Source organism: Pan troglodytes, chromosome 5 (assembly GCF_028858775.2).
Source record: "Pan troglodytes isolate AG18354 chromosome 5, NHGRI_mPanTro3-v2.0_pri, whole genome shotgun sequence".
Taxonomy (NCBI): Eukaryota; Metazoa; Chordata; class Mammalia; order Primates; family Hominidae; genus Pan; species Pan troglodytes.
This window is the reverse complement of record NC_072403.2, coordinates 144,757,114-144,778,646: the sequence shown is the minus strand read 5'-3', so window position 1 is coordinate 144,778,646 and position 21,533 is coordinate 144,757,114. Positions and strand designations below refer to the sequence as shown.

The following is a 21,533-nucleotide window of genomic DNA, read 5'->3' as shown; positions in this document are numbered from 1 at the left end:
TGGCCTCCGCTTAACAGAAATATCTCTTTTGAGACTCATAAAAAAGACACTGATAAACAACAATCTTAAGAACAAACTTCAATAAAAACTACAGTCATTTCTTATGACTGCTTCTCCCTGCTTTCCTCAATGCCTGCTGAGGGCATAATGCCAAATGCAGTTCAGTAAAAACAATTCCACAAGGGGCCAAATCAATCTGGTCAAAGCATGTAGCTGTCTGGTAGGCTGGCAAATATGAGAAAAATTGGAGAAGTAAATGGAATGCCTATCCTTTTGGTACTGCTCTTCATTTTTTTTTTTTTTTTTTTTTTTTTTTTGGATGGTTCTTGCTCTGTCACCCAGGCTGCAGTGCAGTGTTGAAGTCCTGGCTCACTGCAACCTCCGCCTCCCGGGCTCAAGCAATTCTCCTGCCTCAGCCTCCTGAGTAGCTGGGATTGCAGGTACCCACAACCACACCCAGCTAATATTTGTATTTCTAGTAGAGACAAGCTGGTCTGGAACTCCTGACCTCAGGTGATCTGCCCGCCTTGGCCTCCCAAAGTGCTGGGATTACAGGCAGGAACCACTGCGCCCGGCCTGCTATTCAAATGTTATTTCTAGAGACAACTATGGTAAGAGCCAGGCAGCTGAAAAGGAAGAGGGGAAGCAGTGTTACATACCCAGTGAGAGTGCAGGGGTGTATGTTGCTGCTAGTGCCGCTGGCGTGGTTGTGGGTGGAATTGTTTCTGTTAGAGGTATCGCAGTAGGTGGCAGGCAGCTTGCAGTGAGAGAAGAAATGATTTCCTCCTCCACTTGTCATAATTTTGCAAATATGAAGGCAGCCCTGGCCTTGTCAGTCCTCCACCATCTTTGGGCTCCAGCGGTGCATACTCTCCATGGGAGAACTGCTAAGTTTTCAGCCGGCTTTGGTGGGGCTGCCGCTGATTAAGTGGCTGATTTTCCGTTGACCTGCCTGTTAGCCCTAGTCCCATCCCTCAGGAAGGGTTTTTCCTGTGTAAACCCTGCAAACTAGAAGGTACCTAAAAAGACATCCTGCCATGGCTATCCAGGACACTTCCAAATCCGTCATATCGACTTTTACAGGAAGGCCTAAAGACCTGCTCCACGTGCGTTTCAGTATGATCATATGTGCCTTGAGAAACACAAAGAGGAAAGAATAATGCTATATTCTGCCACTGTTTACACACATTAAATAACATTTAAACTTTGTATATGTTGTAAAGAAGCGGTAGGATGTTCAAGAAGGACTATGTGTCTTTGTAAATAAAATGCAAGTGGATTCAGACATGTCTGTGAAGAGGGGCAAAGAAACAAGATACTACCAAATGGTGTACCATAAAATGGGACTATTTTTTTTGCCACTCTTTCAGTCCCTCTCTCTCAGTTAGATGGATCCACACAGGGAAATGAAGCTTTCAGTAAACAAGGGTCTGCAGTTATCAAGAGTACCAGCTAGCTCTTTTATTGGCATATAAACAGAGAGAAGGCTCAAATGCCCAGACTGATTGCTGACGTCTTAAATATTCCCTTTCCTCTGGGAAAGCTAACAGGAGAGTTTCTTTAGGGTCTGCTTCTCTTTCCAATTTCTACTTTTCTAATAGCTCTCCTCTCTTTCCAAGATAATCAAAAAATAAGAGTTTCTTAATTTTTGTGTTTGGGGAATTTGAGAATCAATTTGAACTTGAGAAGTTTGGATTGGATGCACACTGTATTCCAGAAAAAAAAAAATCAACTTACTGCTTTGGAAAGGCCAAAGTAAAAATAGATTTTTGTCTTGTTGAATTGTAGTCCTCTGAGTTCCCTTTTAGCTTGTGATGAAATATACACATTTATGGGACATACCTACTTAGACATGGAAATTAGACACTGAATTAAGTTTTTAAATGATATTTGAAAACTCCAAAGAAAATCAAACAAAAATTAACTTCTGAGATGACTTATCATGTCAGTACTAGTATACAAGGTGTAGTAAAAATGTCAAAGCAAAGTACTGGAACATTTACCATTAAGTTATACTTTGTGTAGAGCTTATTTCTCTTAAATATTTCAAATAGAATCTCATTAACACAAAATTTTGTTTTGGCAGTATACATTTCTGAAAGTTAGGAAACTTACCCCATCCTTATTTGCAGCTTACAGAAACCTGCTGTGAAACACTAGCTTTAACGCCAAACTACCTATAGTTTATTATTGACTATGCAATTCTTTTGCTGTTGGAGCCAGTGGGTTAGATTATTTATGCCTCAGTTTCCTCCTCAATAAAAGAAGATAATAATGGTGTCTACATCATAGATTAGTCTAATAGATTAGTCCAATAGATTAGTCCACTGACTAATTTTCCATCAGTCAGTGGAAAAATTATGTATTTTAATTCATGTGAAAAAATTAGAAACATGCCTAGCATATGCTCAAAAATTATTATTACTACTTTACAAAATCCATATTCCTCAGACACTGCATGTCTTTTTTTTTTTTTTTTTTTTTTTTTTTTTTTTTTTTTGAGATGGAGTCTTGTACCGCCACCCAGGCTGGAGTGCAGTGGCACAATCTTGGCTCACTGCAAGCTCCGCCTCCCAGATTTACGCCATTCTCCTGTCTCAGCCTCCCGAACAGCTGGGACTACAGGCGCCCGCCTGGCTAATTTTTTATATTTTTAGTAGAGACAGGGTTTTGCCATGTTAGCCAGGATGGTCTCGATCTCTTGACCTCGTGATCTGCTTGCCTTGGCCTCCCAAAGTGCTGGGATTACAGGCGTGAGCCACCGCACCCGGCCTGCTTCTCCTTTTAATCCATTTTGTGCAAATACATTGTTAAATCTTTTTATTTGGCCACAAATTTTTATTATACCTGGGACTGCAATACTTAAATCAGATAACAAATATATGGAAAAATCAGGATTCTTAGATTAACAGTAACAAATGTGCATTCTTCAAAGGCCCTGACCTTGGACCTGGGGATTCAAGGTGTCCAAAGTAAAGCTTTGATCTTTAATACAGGATGCACCATATACATTTGTATAAACAAAGGAGATAGACAGATACACAAACCTCTCCAGCAATCTTGTTCACCATCATAAATTTTCTTTAAATTGGCCTCTACTCCCAAAACAAGGTCTGGTTGGGCAGAAAAGAAAAACAAAAATAAGAAGTACCCTAATTGAAAAGTGATTGGGTAAGAGGGGGCTCTTCTGATCGTTTTCACATTCATCCCAATATTATTGCTGTCCCCCTATGTCCCCTCCTCCAAAGGGGAAAGAAAAAGTTACCACAGGTGGAAAATTGCTTCTGGCATTAATCCTCCTAGCTCAGATCAAGAAAATGGATATCAGTAATCTCTTCTGGAATAGCTGCCATTATTCATTTTAGTACCATGATGAAAATGCATAGGGAAAAAAGGCTCTTTGGACACTTTCAAAGAAACTCACTGAAGAAATAAAATGAACAAGCTTATCTGTGCATACTAAAATCCCAATTTCATCCAACTTGATTAGAAAGCAGAAGTAAGACTCCGTTGCTTTTTTGTTTGTTTGTTTTTAGTGTATTTTATTCCCTTAGGAGTTTTGCCAAAAGGCAGACTCCTAAGTTATCAAACTCAGAATTTTCCCCAATCCCTTATTTTTCCAGTTTGCTTCTTGCGGTTAACTCTATTACTAACCTATAGCGATAAACACCTGGAGTCCATCAAAAACAAAGAGAGGCTTATTCAGTGGGTACAGCCCGGCCTGGTGAACACCCTGAGCAGAAACAAACTACATAATATAAGACTTGAGCAGGAATATGTTTTTTATGATGTGCCAGCATAAAGGGGATCAAAGGCTAAAGCCAAATAAATAGCAACTGGGCACCAGCAGAGGAAACATATTTAGACTTTAAAATAATCAAAAACAAACCCAAAGAACACTAACACCCTCCACTTTCGGCAGTCATATTTTCCCTCTTTTTAGACGTGGCTTAAACCTGTCAAGAGTTCTGAAGCTAATCACTGAATCTAAAGAAGAATCCTGCCTTTCATTGAGGTTGTGACAATCACCAAAAAAGACTGGGCCTGAATAGATAGACCCTCCCCCAACTTCCCCCACCCCCTCAGCCTCTTCATGCCAACCCCCTCCTCCTTCCTCTACTGGCCTATTATTAAATTTACCTTGGCCACGTTATGGAATTTGCCGGCTGACATTAACCCATTTATTAAGCTTGACTCCTCCTTATCTAAAACATCTCTAGGCAAACTGAAACAATCTGTCTGCCATCCACTGATTGGCAGGGGAAATTTTTCCAGGTGGTACAACTAGCTCCCTTCAAATGACTCGCCAACGTTATTTTAGCCTGGCAGAATGACGGAAAGAAGGCCTGAGCAACCCGTATTTGCTGCCATGTTTGGTACCCCCAATGTATTTACATAAACAATTTTGAAAGATTAGTAGTACTGAAAAGAAGTTGAGGATGGGGGGCCCAGCACCAAGGGGAGGAGGTAGGTATAAGAGCCGAGAATTGACAGGCTTACCCCTGAGGGCAAAAAGCTACATCTGTATTTGATTTGTCAGGGATTTACGTTAGTGAAACTTTAACTCTGCAGATGATACATAAGATTACACTTACAGAACAAGCTTATGCAAATATAGCTTAAACTCTATGGTATGTGGCCCAGACAGTGAATTTGGCAGATTTCATTGAGTCTGGTGGCTGGATCTAATAAATTCATTTACATGAAGGATCAGGACATCTGGAAAAGTAGCATGGTGGTTTATTGAAACATAAATAACATTAATTGAAAGGTTACAGATATGCAAAACACTTCATGTAGGCGATACAAAATGTTATAAAGTTGCTTCCCTATTCGAATAAAGCAAAAGAGAAGACTATCTTGCTAACATAAACAGAAAAGGTAATTTCCAGGATCTAATTTAAATGTCACTTTACATAGTGAGAGTGAGAAAGGTAACCCATTTTGCTATCCTGCCTTTGTAGTAAACCCTCTTTCGAAACCTACACTGGGCTGCCCTCCTGATACATATCTTAGGCACTAATTAGCAGCAGCAAAGTAGTAACATAATTAAATTTATTTTCAGCTAGAAATCCCCAAACTGTCATGCCGTTTTGTAGACAGAAAAGCATGGTTGAGATCTCAAGCTATTTCTTCTGTGAGTTTATTTTTATTTTAGTGCTGTAATGTATACTCACTGGTAATGTGGATTGCCGGTTAATGTCTCATGGAGTTGGTTACCATCAGCATAATAACAAATTACCCAGAGGAAAATGAGCAAAGATTGATATCATATGATTTAAAAGCTGAGAGGAAAGCTCAGGTGGTTTACAATCATTTGGGTATCTCAAGATTAATTTATAACTTGGTAACCCATTCAAACACCCCTTCATCATTTATTCTCAAATAAAGAGATGACTTAACTGCTCAGTCATTCAAAATGCCTCCTGCCCAAACCAATAGCAAGCCATTCCTTTTAAAAGGACTGTTTTCTATAAGTCATTATCAACATGCTGACTTTGAGAAGTCATGCAAAGGAGGAAGCAGGAAATCTGACATTCTCTCAGGTATGGTAATGGAGTGGATGGAGCCCACTCCAGAAACTCTATGTAGGTTTGACATAAAGTCATCACGTAAAGAGCTGTTTGACCCAAATTGAAAGAGGAACTCCAACAAAAATTGTTTTTAAATGAAATAAGATTTAATGGAGTGATTGATATACTTTGTAGAATAACGAGATTTTTTTTTTTGAGACGAGTCTCGCTATGTTGCCCAAGCTGAGTGCAGTGGCGCAATCTCGGCTCACTGCAAGCTCCGCCTCCCAGGTTCACGCCATTCTCATGCCTCAGCCTCCCGAGTAGCTGGGACTACAGGCGCCCACCACCACGCCCAGTTAATTTTTTGTATTTTTAGTAGAGATGGGTTTCCCTGTGTTAGCCAGGATGGCCTCGATCTCCTGACCTCGTGATCCGCCAGCCTCGGCCTCCCAAAGTGCTGGGATTACAGGCGTGAGCCACCACACCTGGCCAACAAGATTTTTTTAAAAGAGGCTAATATCCTAGATGACCTTTCTTTCCATTATATAATAAGAAATTAGACAACATGATTTTTTTTTTAAAGCAGGTAATACGATTAGAAAATGAAACAAGTTTTTACTGACCATTCACATTTCAACTCTTTCCACCATGAATACAATTTAAAGGATTTTTTTTTTTTTTGAGACACAGTCTTACTCTGTTGTCCAGGCTAGAGTGCAATGGTGTGATGAAAGCTCACTACAACCTCCACCTCCCAGGTTCAAGAGATTCTCCTGCCTCAGCCTCCTGAGTAGTTGGGATTACAGGCACCTGCCACCACGCCTGGCTAATTTTTGTATTTTTAGTAGAAATGAGGTTTCATCATGTTGGCCAGGCTGGTCTCAAACTCCTGACCTCAAGTGATCCACCAGCCTTGGTCTCCCAAAGTGCTGAGATTACAGGTGTGAGCCACTGTGCCTGGCCAAGAATGTATAAAATTTTAATACAGTTGCTGATAGGGTTTCTATCAGAAATTAAACTTAACTGATAACTAAAATTTGTCAAGTACAATACATTGTCACAATAAATTTCTTCCCCCAAAATAGATGTTTTTTCTTAAAAAAAAGCATTAAAAAAGATTTTTCATAAACAGCTAAATGACAATAGACACATTGAAAAAAAAGCAAATCATGTTTATTGATTCTTATGGCTCTCCAAAGAACAAGTTTGAAGTTTTTATACAGAAATGTCAGTTGGTTGCACAGTGATAGAATACAAACATTTGAATCTATTTCAAACAGATTGGCCTTGTGGATGTAGTTCATCCAATAGCACATCTCACTGCTGCTCTTCCCATGGCACAGCTGGCCATCAGTGCTGCTGGGATGCCAGGAAGCACTTCTTTACATACACGGATAGTGGCCAGTCTGAACATTTTTTTAAATTTTACTTTAAGTTCCGGGATACATGTGCAGAATGTGCAGGTTTGTTACAAAGGTATATGTGTGTCATGGTGGTTTGCTGCATCTATCAACCCACCATCTAGATTTTAAGCCCTGCATGCATTAGGTATTTGTCCTGATGCTCTCCCTCTAACCCAATGCAAGGAAGCTAAGAACCTTGATAAAAAGTAACGGGAACTGCTAACTAGAAAAACCAGTTTAGAGAAGAACATAAATGACCTGATGGAGCTGAAGAACACAGCACGAGAACTTTGTGAAGCATACACAAGTATCAATAGCTGAATGAATCAAGCAGAAGAAAGAATATCAGAGATTGAAGACCACCTTGCTGAAATAAGGCATGCAGACAAGATTAGAGAAAAAAGAATGAAAAGGAATGAACAAAGCCTCCAAGAAATATGGGACTACGTGAAAACACCAAACCTATGATTGGGGTACTTGAAAGTGGCACAGAGAATGGAACCAAGTTGGAAAACACACTTCAGGATATTATCCAGAAGAACTTCCCCAACCTAGCAAGACAGGCTAACATTCAAATTTAGGAAATACAGAGAACACCAGTAAGATACTGTTCGAGAAGAGCAACCCTGAGACACATAATTGTCAGATTCACCAAGGTTGAAATGAAGGAAAAACTGTTAAAGGCAGCCAGAGAGAAAGGTCAGGTCATCTAAAAATGGAAGCCCATCAGACTAACAGCAGATATCTCTTCAGAAACCCTACAAGCCAGAAGAGAGTGGGGACCAATATCCAACATTCTTAAAGAAAAGAATTTTCAATCCAGAATTTCTATCCAGCCAAACTAAGCTTCATAAGTGAAGGGGAAATAAGATCCTTTCCAGACAAGCAAATGCTGAGGGGTTTTGTCACCACCAGGCCTGCCTTGCAAAAGTTCCTGAAGGAAGCACTCAATATGGAAAGGAAAAACCAGTACCAGCCACTGCAAAAACACACCAAAATGTAAAGACCAATGACACTATGAAAAAACTGCATCAAATAATGTGCAAAATAACCAGCTAGCATCATGATGACAGGATCAAATTCACACATTTGATATTATTAACAATATTAACAATATTAACCTTAAATGCAAATGGGCTAAATGCCCCAATTAAAAGACACAGATTGGCAAATTGGATAAAGAGTCAAGACCCATCGGTGTGCTATATTCAGGAGACCCATCTCACGTGCAAAGACACACATAGGCTCAAAATAAAAGGATGGAGGAATATTTACCAAGCAAATGGAAAGCAAAAAAACAAAAACAAAAACAAAAAAACCCAGGGGTTGCAATCCTAGTCTCTGATAAAACAGACTTTAAACCAACAAAGATCAAAAAAGGCAAAGAAGTGCATTACATAATGGTAAAGGGATCAATGCAACGAGAAGAGCTAACTATCCTAAATATATATGCACCCAATACAGGAGCACCCAGATTCATAAAGCAAGTTCTTAGAGACTTACAAAGAGACTTAGACTCCCACAAAAATAATCGTGGGAGACTTGAAATTTTTTAAATAGATCCAATACTTGGAAGAAAAGTGATGGCTTTCTGACAAAAAGAAATGTATTGTTCATATTATTATGGCAGGCCCCAGTGGTCAGAGTAAGTTTTGATGTAATTAGAATGGCCAGCAAGTAGCCTACCCATCCAATTAAATCCTCACAATGAGTTTAACTAGGTAGGCTTCAGCCATTCAGAAGGTTCGTTTTCTTGGACACTTCCAGAAAGACTAAGATTAGATCTCAAATTCCAAACATCATTTGATGCTCATCTGTGTTTTTGCAAATTTTTGACCACCAGGAAGGCAGAGTTCAATAGGAAGTGCTCACTGACTTCCCCTTAAATCATTGTATGAAGTTCCAGTAAGAGTTTCTCAGCCCATGTGGGATTTAAGCAGGAAAAGCCACAGGTAATAAGAGGAAATATACAGAGCTCACAGAGGTCAAATTCGAGGTTTGTTTCCTATGACAAGTCATCTATAATATTTATGCATTTAGTAAATAAGAATACCTGTTTCATTTACATGATTGGGATGTAATCTATATTACAGAAAAGATGTTAAGAACCCTTGAAAACAGGGCTGCACATCTGTAACATGCTTTGATTGAACAAGTACAACTTAGGGACACCAAAGTGGTGAAATGAAAGAGAAAATTGGTTGGTGCACAAATGTGTCCCTGGTTGACAATTTAACCATTTACTAGTTCCAACATATTAGGCAAGTTACCCAGTGTATCTCACTTTGCTCAGGTACTAAGTGGAGATAATAATTGTACCTACCTGGATGGTACTGTAGTAAGGATCGAATGTCTTGATACATGCATAATACATTTGGAATTGTGCCTGGCACATGCATCAGGCTTTGCTACTGCTACTACTGCTGCTGTTACTGCTGTAACCTGAGAGCCCAGCAGAGAATGGCATGTAACAGCTACCACAGAATGATGTCTTCTACTATAATTTCTAGAAGGAGCTGAAAAATGGCAATAGGTTGCTGAGAATAGTTTACCAAAGTAATCTCACTTAATTCCAAAACAGTGAATAACCAGAGGCCTATGGACAGGTCACCAATACGGAAAAAGGAAAGAAGCATTTCTTGAAGGGAAATCTTGAGACGATTAAGAGTGACTGATTTGAGAGCCATACACCAGATTGAGAAATGCCTGAGACTAAAGACATCATCGCAGGAGTAAACGAAACAAAGAGAAAGAGAAAACTAAAAGAAGAAAAAATGTCAAAAAGGTGAGAGTGGTTAGAGGAACTTGAATCCAAGGATTGAAAGGAAGAGAGTAAGGAGAGTATATAACCATTAAAAAGGTGTGATTTCCCCAAAGCAGTCTTCAGTAGAGTTGTTGGGGCAGCAAGATTCTGAGAGACACTGATGTACTGTCAACTTAACCAACTGAACAGTCCATGTTAAACTAGTGATAAGTACAGAAAGATATAAAAAGTACACAAGTATCACCTTATATAGAATGTAGAAGGTACTGAGTTCAAAGTATTTTTGAAGGAAAGGAATATTAAAAGACTATTCCCACGACATCAACAACTACTTCCCTACATGTTCACAAACCTCATCTTGCCCCCTCCTGAACAACAGACCCATAATAACATCTGGATATACTGCAGACTCCTCAGGTATCACCAGCCCAGAGATGAACCACCTCCTCCACTGCCTCTCCTTCCAAAAACTTCCTCCTCGTTTGTCAGCAAATGACCTCAACAGAGTATCAGGTGGCCAAACTCAGTGCTTCCCTTCATCTCTTCCATTCACCTCCTTAGCCAATAAAACAGTAAATCCTGTTGACTCTGCCTCTTCCAGTTCTCTCAAATCTAGCCACCCCATCTCTTCTTAGCCACTGCCTTGTCTAAGACTTAGCAACATTTCATTCACCAGCTTAAAGTCTTTCATTGGCTTTTTTGCCTACAAGTTAAAGTTCAAACTCCTTGGTATAGCATATGCGGTTCTTTTTTAATTTTTAAAATATTTGTATTATTTCAGTTTTCTTTACTTTTTTTTTATATAGTCAAGGTCTCACTGTGTTGCCCAGCCCGGTCTTAAACTCCTGGCCTCAAGGGAACCTCCTGTCTCAGCCTCCCAAAGTGTTGGGATTATAGGCATGAGCCACCATACAGCCACATATGCAGTTCTTTACCATACCAAAGACAGAGATGGGGAACCCTTACAGAGGCAAGTGTTTTGTTATTAATAGTTTGTTTTATAGAGTGCTTAATTTTGCTGGAATTATTTTTCTTCTCAGCCTAGTTCAAAAAGAAACAATGACAAGAGAAAGAGCACCTCACCAATCATATTGTTCCCTACTGAGTCAATTCATTACACTCTCTATCACAGAACGTACCATGAATGTTTCACAACTCTGGATATCTGAACATGTTATTTCCTGTCTCTCTAACTGGCAGGCTCCCACCCATGCATCAAGATTCAGCTCAGATATCACCTGCTCTATGCAGCTTTTCCCAACTTCCCAAGGCAAAGTTTATTCCTCTCCGCTGTGTTCCCACAGCATTTTAGGACCTCTCCCATGAAATATATTTTCCATTTAAAATCTCATAGCCAGGTTCTCTAGGGCCAGGCATAATTCACAGGAGGTGCTTAATAAATGTCTATTGAACAAATTGAATCTAGAGGTGTCTAAAATGAAAGCTCCATCAGAAGTAGGTAACAAAGCAAATGTACCAATTAAAATAATTTCTTAAAGACAGATGGATGAATATCACTTAAGCAGAAAAGAATTCCCAAGAGCTATTGTTGGCAACTAAACATAGTTAAAAAAATGAGCTGGAAAAGAGTTACAAGAAAAATAATTTACATTTCAAATCATTATTTACTTGTGGTTCTAACCTTGAGAACATTTTAGCTGGATAAGTGTACTCATGCTTGTTGGAGGAAAATCCAAGTTTTTCATTGTCTGGTACACACCAAGCAGTACAACCACTTCCTTCTCCCAAATAACTCCTTTAGCCCTGAATCTTATCCACAAATTTGTCCCCTGCCAATCTTTCCACACTCTCCATGCTGCTTCAGAATCTCTTGTCCTCACCATATTTGTGAGTAAAATTGGGTGGCTGAGCCTAGTTGGTATTGCCACACAACTAGTAGAAAAAAGGAGTGAGAGCCAGTGCCTGACGGCCCAGCTAGCTGAAGTCCTATCTGCCACCCAGGAATAATGTTAGGAAGACAGTGTAACTTCCCTTTTTCTACACTTCAACTTCCAGCCATTACAAACTATTCTAGTGATTTGTTTCACCCTTTCTTACCTTGGCCTGCCCTAACATTACCTATTTGAAGGTGGACACCATCTATACTCATTTGCTGGGCCTACTGTAAGAAGTGCCGCTTAAATCTCTAGGCCCAACCAAGCGTGGCGGCTCACGCATGTAATCCCAGCACTTTGGGAGGCCGAGGCGGGCGGATCACGAGGTAAGGAGATCGAGACCATCCTGGCTAACACGGTGAAACCCCGTCTCTACTAAAAATACAAAAAATTAGCCAGGTGTGGTGGCGGGCGCCTATAGTCCCATCTACTCGGGAGGCTGAGGCAGGAGAATGGCATGAACCCGGGAGGCGGAGCTTGCAGTGAGCCGAGATAGCGCCACTGTACTCCAGCCTGGGCGACAGAGCGAGACTCCATCTCAAAAAAAAAAAAAAAAATCTCTAGGCCCAAGCATTGGTTACATCTATTCTAGTTATTTTCATAAAACAGTTCTGTAGTTTGACACCCGAGGCTCTGTGAGTGATTGCAAAGAAGGCAGTTTTAAAACATGGCCTCAAAACTCTTGACACCCTCCTACTATGAAGTGGAGCACATGTTCCACTCCTTGTGCCTGGGCTGTGGGGCGGCATGACCCATAGACAAAGGAAATGCCACTGTGTCAGCTTTTGAGCCCAGACCTTAAGAAACTGACGAGATCTACTTCCTGTCTCTTGGGACACTGGCTCTCAGAACACAGCCACCACGCTCCTAGGAAGCCCAAGCAGCCCAGGTCAACTGGAACCAAGGCCCCTGGTTTACGGTCCTGGCAGCTTCAAGGTGACGGCCAGCACCCACTTGCCAGCCAATGCGAATGAGTCATCTTGAAAGTAAACCCTCCAGACCCCCGGGGAGCTGCCCTTTCTGATGCTAGGAGGCACGAAAAAGGGTTATCCCTGCTAGCATCACTCAAATGACAAATTGAGGTACAAAATAAATGACAGTCATTATTGTGAGCCTCTAATTTTTAGGATGGTTTGGTACAGAGCAATATATAACTGTTAGAGCAAAGTAACTGACCAATGAATGATAAGAAACTGTTCAATTCCAGACCAGGTTTTCATATTAAAAAAACAAAACAAAACAAAAAACCATACTGGATTTATAAGCCATTTAGCTGAAAATGTCTTTCTTAACTTATTATTCTCAAAAAGTTTAAATCATACAAAAGTCATGAGATGAGTTTACCCATCATGTACGTACCCATGACCTACCTTAAATAATTTTTAATGAATGGTAAATCCAATATGAATTTTAAAGCAAATCCAAGGCATCATATCATTTCATTCCTAAATACTTGCAGTATGTCTTTAACAGAAATCAATTATTTTTTAGAAAACATTTTAAAATACCATTTTTGCATCTAAATTAGCAAGTCCTTAGTAGTATCTTAATATTACCAAAGATCCTATCACTATTCAAAAAAATTTTTTTGAGACAGGGTTGGCTCTGTTACTCAGGCTAGAGTGCAGTGGTGCAATCTCCGCTCACTGCAACTCTGCCCTCCACACTCAAGTGATCCTCCTACCTCAGGCTCCAGTGTAGCTGGGACCACCGGCATGCACTCCATGCCTGGCTGTTTTTTTGTATTTTTAGTACAGACGGGGTCTCGCCATGTTACCTTGGCTGGTCTCAAACTCCTGAGCTCAAGCGATCCCAAAGTGCTGGGATTACAGACATGAGCCACCATACCTGGCCTGTTTTGCTTTTTTTTAATTTGTTAAAGTCTGTATTCACACAGGGCATTAAGCAGATTTGTTATTTAACCCTCATTAAAAAATCTGTAGATTCTCCCTCTTGTTTTATTGTTTCATCATTTTTACTTATTGAAGACTCCTAGTCATTCGTCCTGTAGATTTTCTCATATTCTGGATATTGCCAACTGTATGTCTGTGGTTTGGTTTAACAGGATCTTCTGTCCCCTATACTCAGGTCGTATCCAAATACTTGGTACACTTCAATTGGATTTTTGAAATTTCTTGTTTTGCTAAAAATCGATGCTTTGAGGGTTTTCTCAAAACTGATGTTTGAGTCATGAAAGACACAATATGTCTTTGTTCTACAATCTTATTACTGAGAGAGCAGTGGCCCAGTTCAGACTTGGTGACAGTGCCAGTTACTTCAAAAACAACTCCTTGAGTCTAATGATAGCCATGCAGGTTCATTAGGAGAAGATCAGATCTTCTCCTAAATAACTCTGACTTTTACTGCCCTGCCCTCCACAACACAAATAACATAAACTCATTCATTTTACAAACAGTAAACAAAGATGAATAAAGTAAAATACTTGTCTTCAAGAAGATCATACTCCAGTGGAACACAGAAATGTGAAATTTATAGGACAAAGTGGCAATTGCAATTACAGAGATAAGCAACGTTGCAAAGACACCTCCCTGGGCTTACTTCTCTTTTGCCAGTGAATGAAGCTTTCCCCAGGTCATCAGCAGAACAGCAGATAGTATGGTAGCTGAGAGCACAGACTCTAATATAAGCCACTGTCTGGTTTCAAGTCCTGGCAACATCAGTTCAAATCCTCTAACCTCTGTCTGCCTCAATTTCTTTATCTATAAAACAGGGATAATAAGAAAACAACAATAAATTATTAAGGTAAAGATCGTTAAAGTAGGAATTATCAAAATTAATGCATGAGAAACACTGAAATCAGTACCTAAAACACAGTAGATATTTATTTGCTCCTATGGAAGTTACCATGAAAATGTATGGCCCTAATAAAATGTTTAAAATCTCTTTTGAGATAATAGGCTACTAGATCGGTACCAAAAAGTCCTGCTTGTTAGGAAAGGCTAGGTCTCAGCTGAAAGAAGCCTCAATCTAGTGTAGATTTTTTGAAGACTACAATAGAATATCTAGACACAGGGACCTGCGTATAGGCAGAGTAAGAAGTTGTCTATTCAGAATTGTTTTAGGACTTTGCCCTTGCTCCAAATAAACTATCTTCCCACAGGGCCATTGGAAGTGCCTCTGGGTCAAGAATTTCAGGATGCATGGTCTCATTTGTCCGGGAAGGAGTAATACATCTAGATCACTGAACCTGGCAAAGCTTCATTTTTCAGATTAGTCATTCCCTTTTCTTTAAGACTTTTCTTGAGGAACCAAATGCAGGAGAAGTCATTTTGATGTTAGGAGGAGGTTGGGAATGTTCTAGGCCTCCTAATATGCCAGCAGAACACATTCATGTAGGGTACTGAAGTAAAAGGCTATAATCACCCAGTGAGTAGCTTGGTATCAGGTATCCAAGATAGGAGTGAACAGGTATCTTAAAGGCAATCCTCACTGCATAGTTTACGCCAGGCTAAACTTTAGCCTGCCTTCATGCTATCTCCTTCACACCTATCCTGCCATATAGCTAATATCCCTTTGTTTAGTTCAAAACTCTTTCCTTAGCAAAAAAACTATACTCAGGAAAGCATCTAAAAGGTTCTGAGGCAAACCACTTACACTTTTGGCTTTAAGACTTCTTTTGAATTCTAGAATGAAAAGTTATACTTCTCATTAAAGACCTTCCAAGACTTTGAAAAGAATAGTGCTTGCTTTTACCAGGGAAGCCTTCCTCATGCCCCTGGGGCATAGGATTCAAACATTTAAGGAAAATCTGTGTGCTCTGATGACACAGGACATGTTATCTGGGGATGTCTCCAAGCTTAAAAACAAACAAATGACAGCACAACAAACTGAAGACAGCTCTGCATTAAGATGCTGCAGACCTTGGCCTTCAACTCTCACCTGCAGAACAAAGGCGTGCCATTAGCTTGCATTACTCTGTCTCTGTTGCTTTGCGTTTCTCATATGTCAAATAGTGTTACCAAAATAGAATCATATGAAATGACCATTATACATCCTGGTTTAGGGAAATCAAGAAAAAAAAAAAGATTTAATCTTGTTTAGTCTAGTACCCCTGAATGGGGAATGGCAGTTAGGGAATAGAAAATTAAAAGTAAATACGTAAACCATGCTTAGACAGCAAAGTTATTTTCAGATTTTGGACACTTTGAATACCAGAACCAGAAGTCTGAATCTGATATGAAAGGAGTCATTACAGATACTTAAAGGAAATCCAGGCTGTAGGGAATCAATATGAAGGTTAGAGAGGAGTGAGAAAAGGCAGGCAAACCAGAGTAATCCAGATGTGACAGGTTATGCGTACAAGTTACTGTAAGAACCTGTGGCTTACATGGTAGCTGTGAGAAAATGAAAGACAATGAATGTGAATGATACAAAAAGAACGAGACTGATGACAGAAAGGCTGTAAGAAATCAGAGCAGAAATAAAGGTGACTACATTTTCAAACTTGGACAGCCATGAAAATGGTGAATATTCAACTGAAATAAATCCAAGGCCGGGTGTGTTGGCTCATGCCTGTAAACCCAGTGCTTTGGGAGGCCGAAGCAGACAGATCACTTGAGGTCAGGAGTTCAAGACCAGCCTGGCCAACATGGTGAAACCCTGTCTCTACTAAAAATACAAAAATTAGCCAGATGTAGTGGCAAGTACATGTAATCCCAGGTACTCAAGAGGCTGAGGCACAAGAATTGCTTGAACCCAGGAGGCAGAGGTTGCAGTGAGCTGAGATTGGCCAGTGCACTCCAGCCTGGGTAACAGAGTGAGACTCCTAAATAGCATAAAATATTTTATGTTGAATGGATTTATTGGTAAGAATTTAGTTATTAATCATGGAATTCATCCTGGACTGCTGAAATTATTCTTTTTTTCTATGTTTCTTTATTAAATGCTCAAATAAATATAAAAAACTCTTTGAATTTGTTATTAACTCCAGCAATACACAGCTTATTAAGTAGGAGTAAATTATTCTTATTTTTTAGAATGAACGGTGGCAGAACTCCATGAATATGAAAAGGTAGTGATGCTTCACCAAACCAAAGCTGGATGAGAGTAACCATATTAGAAAGCATTAAATATTTCACCAAATCTCTCAGTAAACTTACGAAATGGAACTTTTTTGTGTGAAACACTGAAGTAGATAGTTGGTCTTGTACACATTAGTAATCATTAAATTGGCAATAAGAGTAAGTAAGTGGCAATAAGTGAAATGTAATTTATAAAATTGAGTATAGAATATTATGGTTTATGGTCATTTTGGATTTAGTTTTATCATATCTGAGCACAATCTAAATCTATATTTATAAAAATAAACATTTTAATCAGGACTATGCCTTTAACAACGAATTTTTATCTAGAATGATTTTGTTTTGCAAAATTTATTAGATCATTTAAATCCTTTGATTAAGCTTCAAAGTGGCACAGTTAACCATTTACATATTTTTGTTTGTTTTTTTTTCAATTTTACTGAGCTTACTTTAAGCAGAATAATTTTTCCAATATAAATCTTCAATGAAGATTTTTTTCTGAGTCAAACAGCAGAGTAGAACAGTCCTAAAATATTGAGATCAAAACTCCCAACTTCAACATAACAAGACAACCGGAGCAGGGCAGCCATCAGTAGGAAATATGTTGAGCACTTTCTTGAACATGTCTGGTATAATAGCCCACTTCCACTGAAGTAACCAAATCCTCCTCATTTGTGTGATTTTTAATTTTTAAACATTTCCTCATTGTTTAATAGTACCCAAATTTGTACAAATTTGTCAACAATTTGTGTAGTCTCTATGAGGATGGAAGGCAGCTTAAAAAAAAAAAAAAGGAGAAGAAAGAGAGAAACAAACGAAAAGAAATGTAGTCCTACTTGACCAAGATGGAGTCACACACTGTCCAAAAAGACATTTTCCCAACCTAAACACATAGTGTTTCTGGTACTATTTTCATTGCTAAGTACTGTATGATCTTTGAATTTCATGGGACCAGAAAAAAATGCAAAAGTAGGTTCGTAGATTTCACCACTTAAGGACCAACTGACCATAGTTCATGCTATAGTAAAACACACTGGAAACCTCCATGCCCTACCTTCTGAACACCTAGCAAGTATATTGCCAACTATGACTTTCACCCCCTCAATTATTCATTTGTCATTAGCAAAACTTGTTAAATGTGTTTCTTGTCTTTGAGACACAACAAGAGAATACAATGTTTTCCTAGTATGAAGAAATTGGTAGCATGATGGATGAAACTTCAGGAATATTATACTAGCTGCTTGTGTAAGCTTTAATAAAAAACACACTTGGGCCTTCCTTGCTAGATTTGAAACTTAACATGAATTGGCCTGGAAGGAAATCTAAGTACCATTTTTTGCTATAGTTGGATTTTTACCTGTTTCAATTGTTCAGAGAAATTATTTCCTAATTGCTTATGATTGTAGTTTAAAAAAAACCCTAGGATAAAATAATAATTTGTTTCTGAGGACTTAATGTACTTTTTCAAAATCATTCCTCATATACATACAGAGAGAGAGAGTCTCTCTCTGTCACCCAGGCTGGAGTGCAGTAGTGCAATCACAGTTCCTGCAGCCTCAACCTCCCAAGCTCAATTGATCCTCCCAGCTCAGTCTCCCAAGTAGCTGGAACTACAAGGCACTCACTACCATGCCCAGCTAATTTTTGTATTTTTGATAGAGATGGGTTTTGCCATGTTGCCCAAGCTGGTCTTGAACTTCTGGGCTCAAGTGATCTGCCTGCCTCAGCCTCCCAAAATGCTGAGTCTATAGGTGAAAGCCACCACGCCCAGCCTCATGTATCTTTTTTAAACGTTGCTGTTTATGGCATTACATGCTATTTTCTCATAGTCATATATATATATAACTTTTAACCTGCCATGCAACCCTTGCTAGTTTAATGACTAGACCTTTAATTTAGCCAATAATTGTGATATCATTATGGGAGCCCTGGAGTGTCATATAAAATGTTATTCTAGTGGGCACATGGGATGATCATTCAGATGCACAGTCAGAAATGAGAACCAAACCTGGGCATTAATAATTCATTGCTTGCAATTTTCATCTCAAAGAAACATTTGAACGATAATGCTTCTTTGGTTGGCAGCCTTAGATGTTCATTAAACTTTATTTGAATTTTACATGGTCCTATTAATTCATTTAATGCCATTTTGTATGAAAATAATAAGCAATTTTAAAAAGCAAAAGATCAAACAAAATGTGTTCATCTAATAAGATTATTCCTAAAAGTTCACAATTATGAAAAATAATTAGATGATCATTTATTTCATCCAGATCAATATACCTGTTTATTTAAAATTAGTTTTAAGTGTAAGGATAAAAGAGATTACATTTATCCATCTCATTAGATGATAATGAATGTATTGTTCACCAACTAAATCAACTCATTTTTGAGACACTTGTGATTTTCTTACTTATTAGCATGTCATACCAGAGAAGGATTATTGTGGCAGCAATTTGTTTCAGATTTACTCTGTCAGATCAGCCACTGATGACTTGAGACCACCCTCATATGAGATAGAAAATGGAGCTTTTTGTTGAAATGCTGGAGTAGCAGATCTAGTCATATAATTTGAAAACCTTTAATCACGAACTTTTCTTATTTGTCATTTCTTCCTAGTTCTCAGTCCAAGTTATTTTCTTTAATATTTAGTGGAGAGAAGTAAAGCATTTGAAACTTTAGTTTGCCTTTTCTTTTCAATATAGTTAATGGAATCAAAACTCCTTGGGAACAAAAATATACAAAACAAGTATACATGAACAATACTTTTAAATGCACCCAATTTTATTAGAATCATATCTACTGCTCTTATTTATGTCAAACAGAAAAATGAGATGGATTTAAAAATAACAAACTTTTTTTATTCTTTTTTGAGACAGAGTATTTTTCTGTCACCCAGGCTGGAGAACAGTGGCGCGATCTCGGCTCACTGCAACGTCCACCTCCTGGGTTCAAGCAATTCCCCTGGCTCAGCCTCCCAAGTAGCTGGGATTACAGGCACGCACCACCATGCCCAGCTGATTTTCGTATTTTTAACAGAGACAGGGTTTTGCCATGTTGGCCAGGCTGGTCTCAAACTCCTGACCTCAGGTGATCCGCCTGCCTCGGCCTCCCAAAGTGCTGGGATTACAGGCGTGAGCCACTGAACCCAGCCAAGTATATGGAATTTCTATAAGATTCTGTATTCCAGATGTGTTTGGAATTAATAAATTATATTAAACTTTCTTAAAATGAAAAATGATGAACTGATGGACTAATAATTTAATGTGGTGTGATGCAATAAAGGAAACTGAACAAGATGGTGGGAAAGTTACTTGTGTTCTAATCTCCCTTTTACAGTATACAAACAAAACACAATATCTGGAGCAAGTCATTTAACTTCTCAAAGCTTTTGTTGACTCATCTTCAAGCAGGGGATATTATTTATCAGCTTCAGAGCAAGGACTGGACCAAATTTTCCATGGAGTTCATTTGAAGCTCACAGAACTACTATTTTATAAACATCTACAAATTCGTCACAACCTTCATGATTGAAAATTAGATCATAACAGCACAATTAAAATTTTACAAGCCATTAACCATCAAATTTAAGCATCAATCCAAATTACTCAGACAAAAAAAATTGTAAAGCTTATATTCTTAGCTAAAAAATATGATTAATAAGTAGCAAATTATTTGTATGTAATCATGAGTTAGATTTATGTAGATATGTTCATTTATAACCAATTTTGCCTTAAAAAATACTTAAATCAGTAATGTAAAAAAAATCAGCAAGGTTCAAGCAATCTTTATTCTTACCTCAGAGTAATTTAATAATCATAATCACATCTAAATATAATAGAAAATGCAAGGAAAATTGCAAAATATTTTTAAGAGCGGCATTTTCAGAATCAACCTTGCAAATGGCTTTTTAGAAGTCTCCACTGTGTAAAATAAATATGAAATGTATTCCTTCAATTCAGGCCTAAGCCCACCCATATAAGGTGGTAAAGAGTTCCCCTTTCAAATCTCTCAATTTTATATTTGGGTATGAACAATTACGTATATGTATGCATCTGCTTGGATGGATCCACTGAGTATGTTTAAGTTGTAGGATTTTCCCTTGCTTAGTGCAGTATACTTACAAGAAAAATTTGTACTTTCCCAGCCAACTAAATAATAAAAAAAATTTAACTCATTTTGGGATTTGCCCTCACTCACATACACACTCGTTCAACAAGCACACACACATGTGCGAACACACACGTTTTAGTTGTACTAAACTTAATGTGAAATTTTAGATTAGAGTCTCATTTATTGGCAATTCTGGGAAGGGGTTTTAGCTTAATCCTCAGTTAATGAAACCCTTGCTAGTGAATTTCCTTTGTCAACACTGCATTTAATGTATAGTGCTTCATACCTGCTAGATCATCAAAACCCACAAAGTGATTAGGTTCAACTGGAAAGCAAAAGTTGGAAGGCAAGATTTTTGTAAAAATTTTATAAAAAGATTATGCTCAGAAATTACATGGGCTGACTCTATTTAAAAACTATTTTCCAGTTTCTGTGTTTTGCTGTTAAAAGCAATGAACAGCCTATGCTTCAAACATAAACCATTTCTTGGAAATCAAGCCTGATTGATATATGGCTTCTGAATAAAAGCAATCAGGTCAGATACTGGCTCAGATTAAACCAGTATAGCCACTTTTCCTTCTTTTGTCTTTTCAGGGCTAGACACATACATGAAAATGACTTTTTTAAAAAAATTACTGCAAATACCTACCCAGAATTGTTGGCAAATATAGTACATATGATAATTAAACATTGGGTTTAAAGGAAGCTATCAGTGATTCATATACTATTTTACATTACCCCTCTTTCAAAATGATGGGCTACAATAACATTCAGTAAATATGAAATATACATAACAATTT

At 38.4% G+C, this 21,533-nt stretch overlaps 1 long non-coding RNA gene across 1 annotated transcript in view; it reads right to left on the bottom strand.

Moving 5' to 3' along the window:
- The window catches only part of LOC107975311 (uncharacterized), a 48,007-nt gene that overhangs the window by 22,020 nt on the left and 4,454 nt on the right, over positions 1-21,533 (bottom strand). The window contains exon 2 of the long non-coding RNA XR_001718741.3: positions 14,138-14,298. This is a non-coding gene — a long non-coding RNA (uncharacterized LOC107975311). The remainder of the gene's footprint in view (positions 1-14,137; positions 14,299-21,533) is intronic.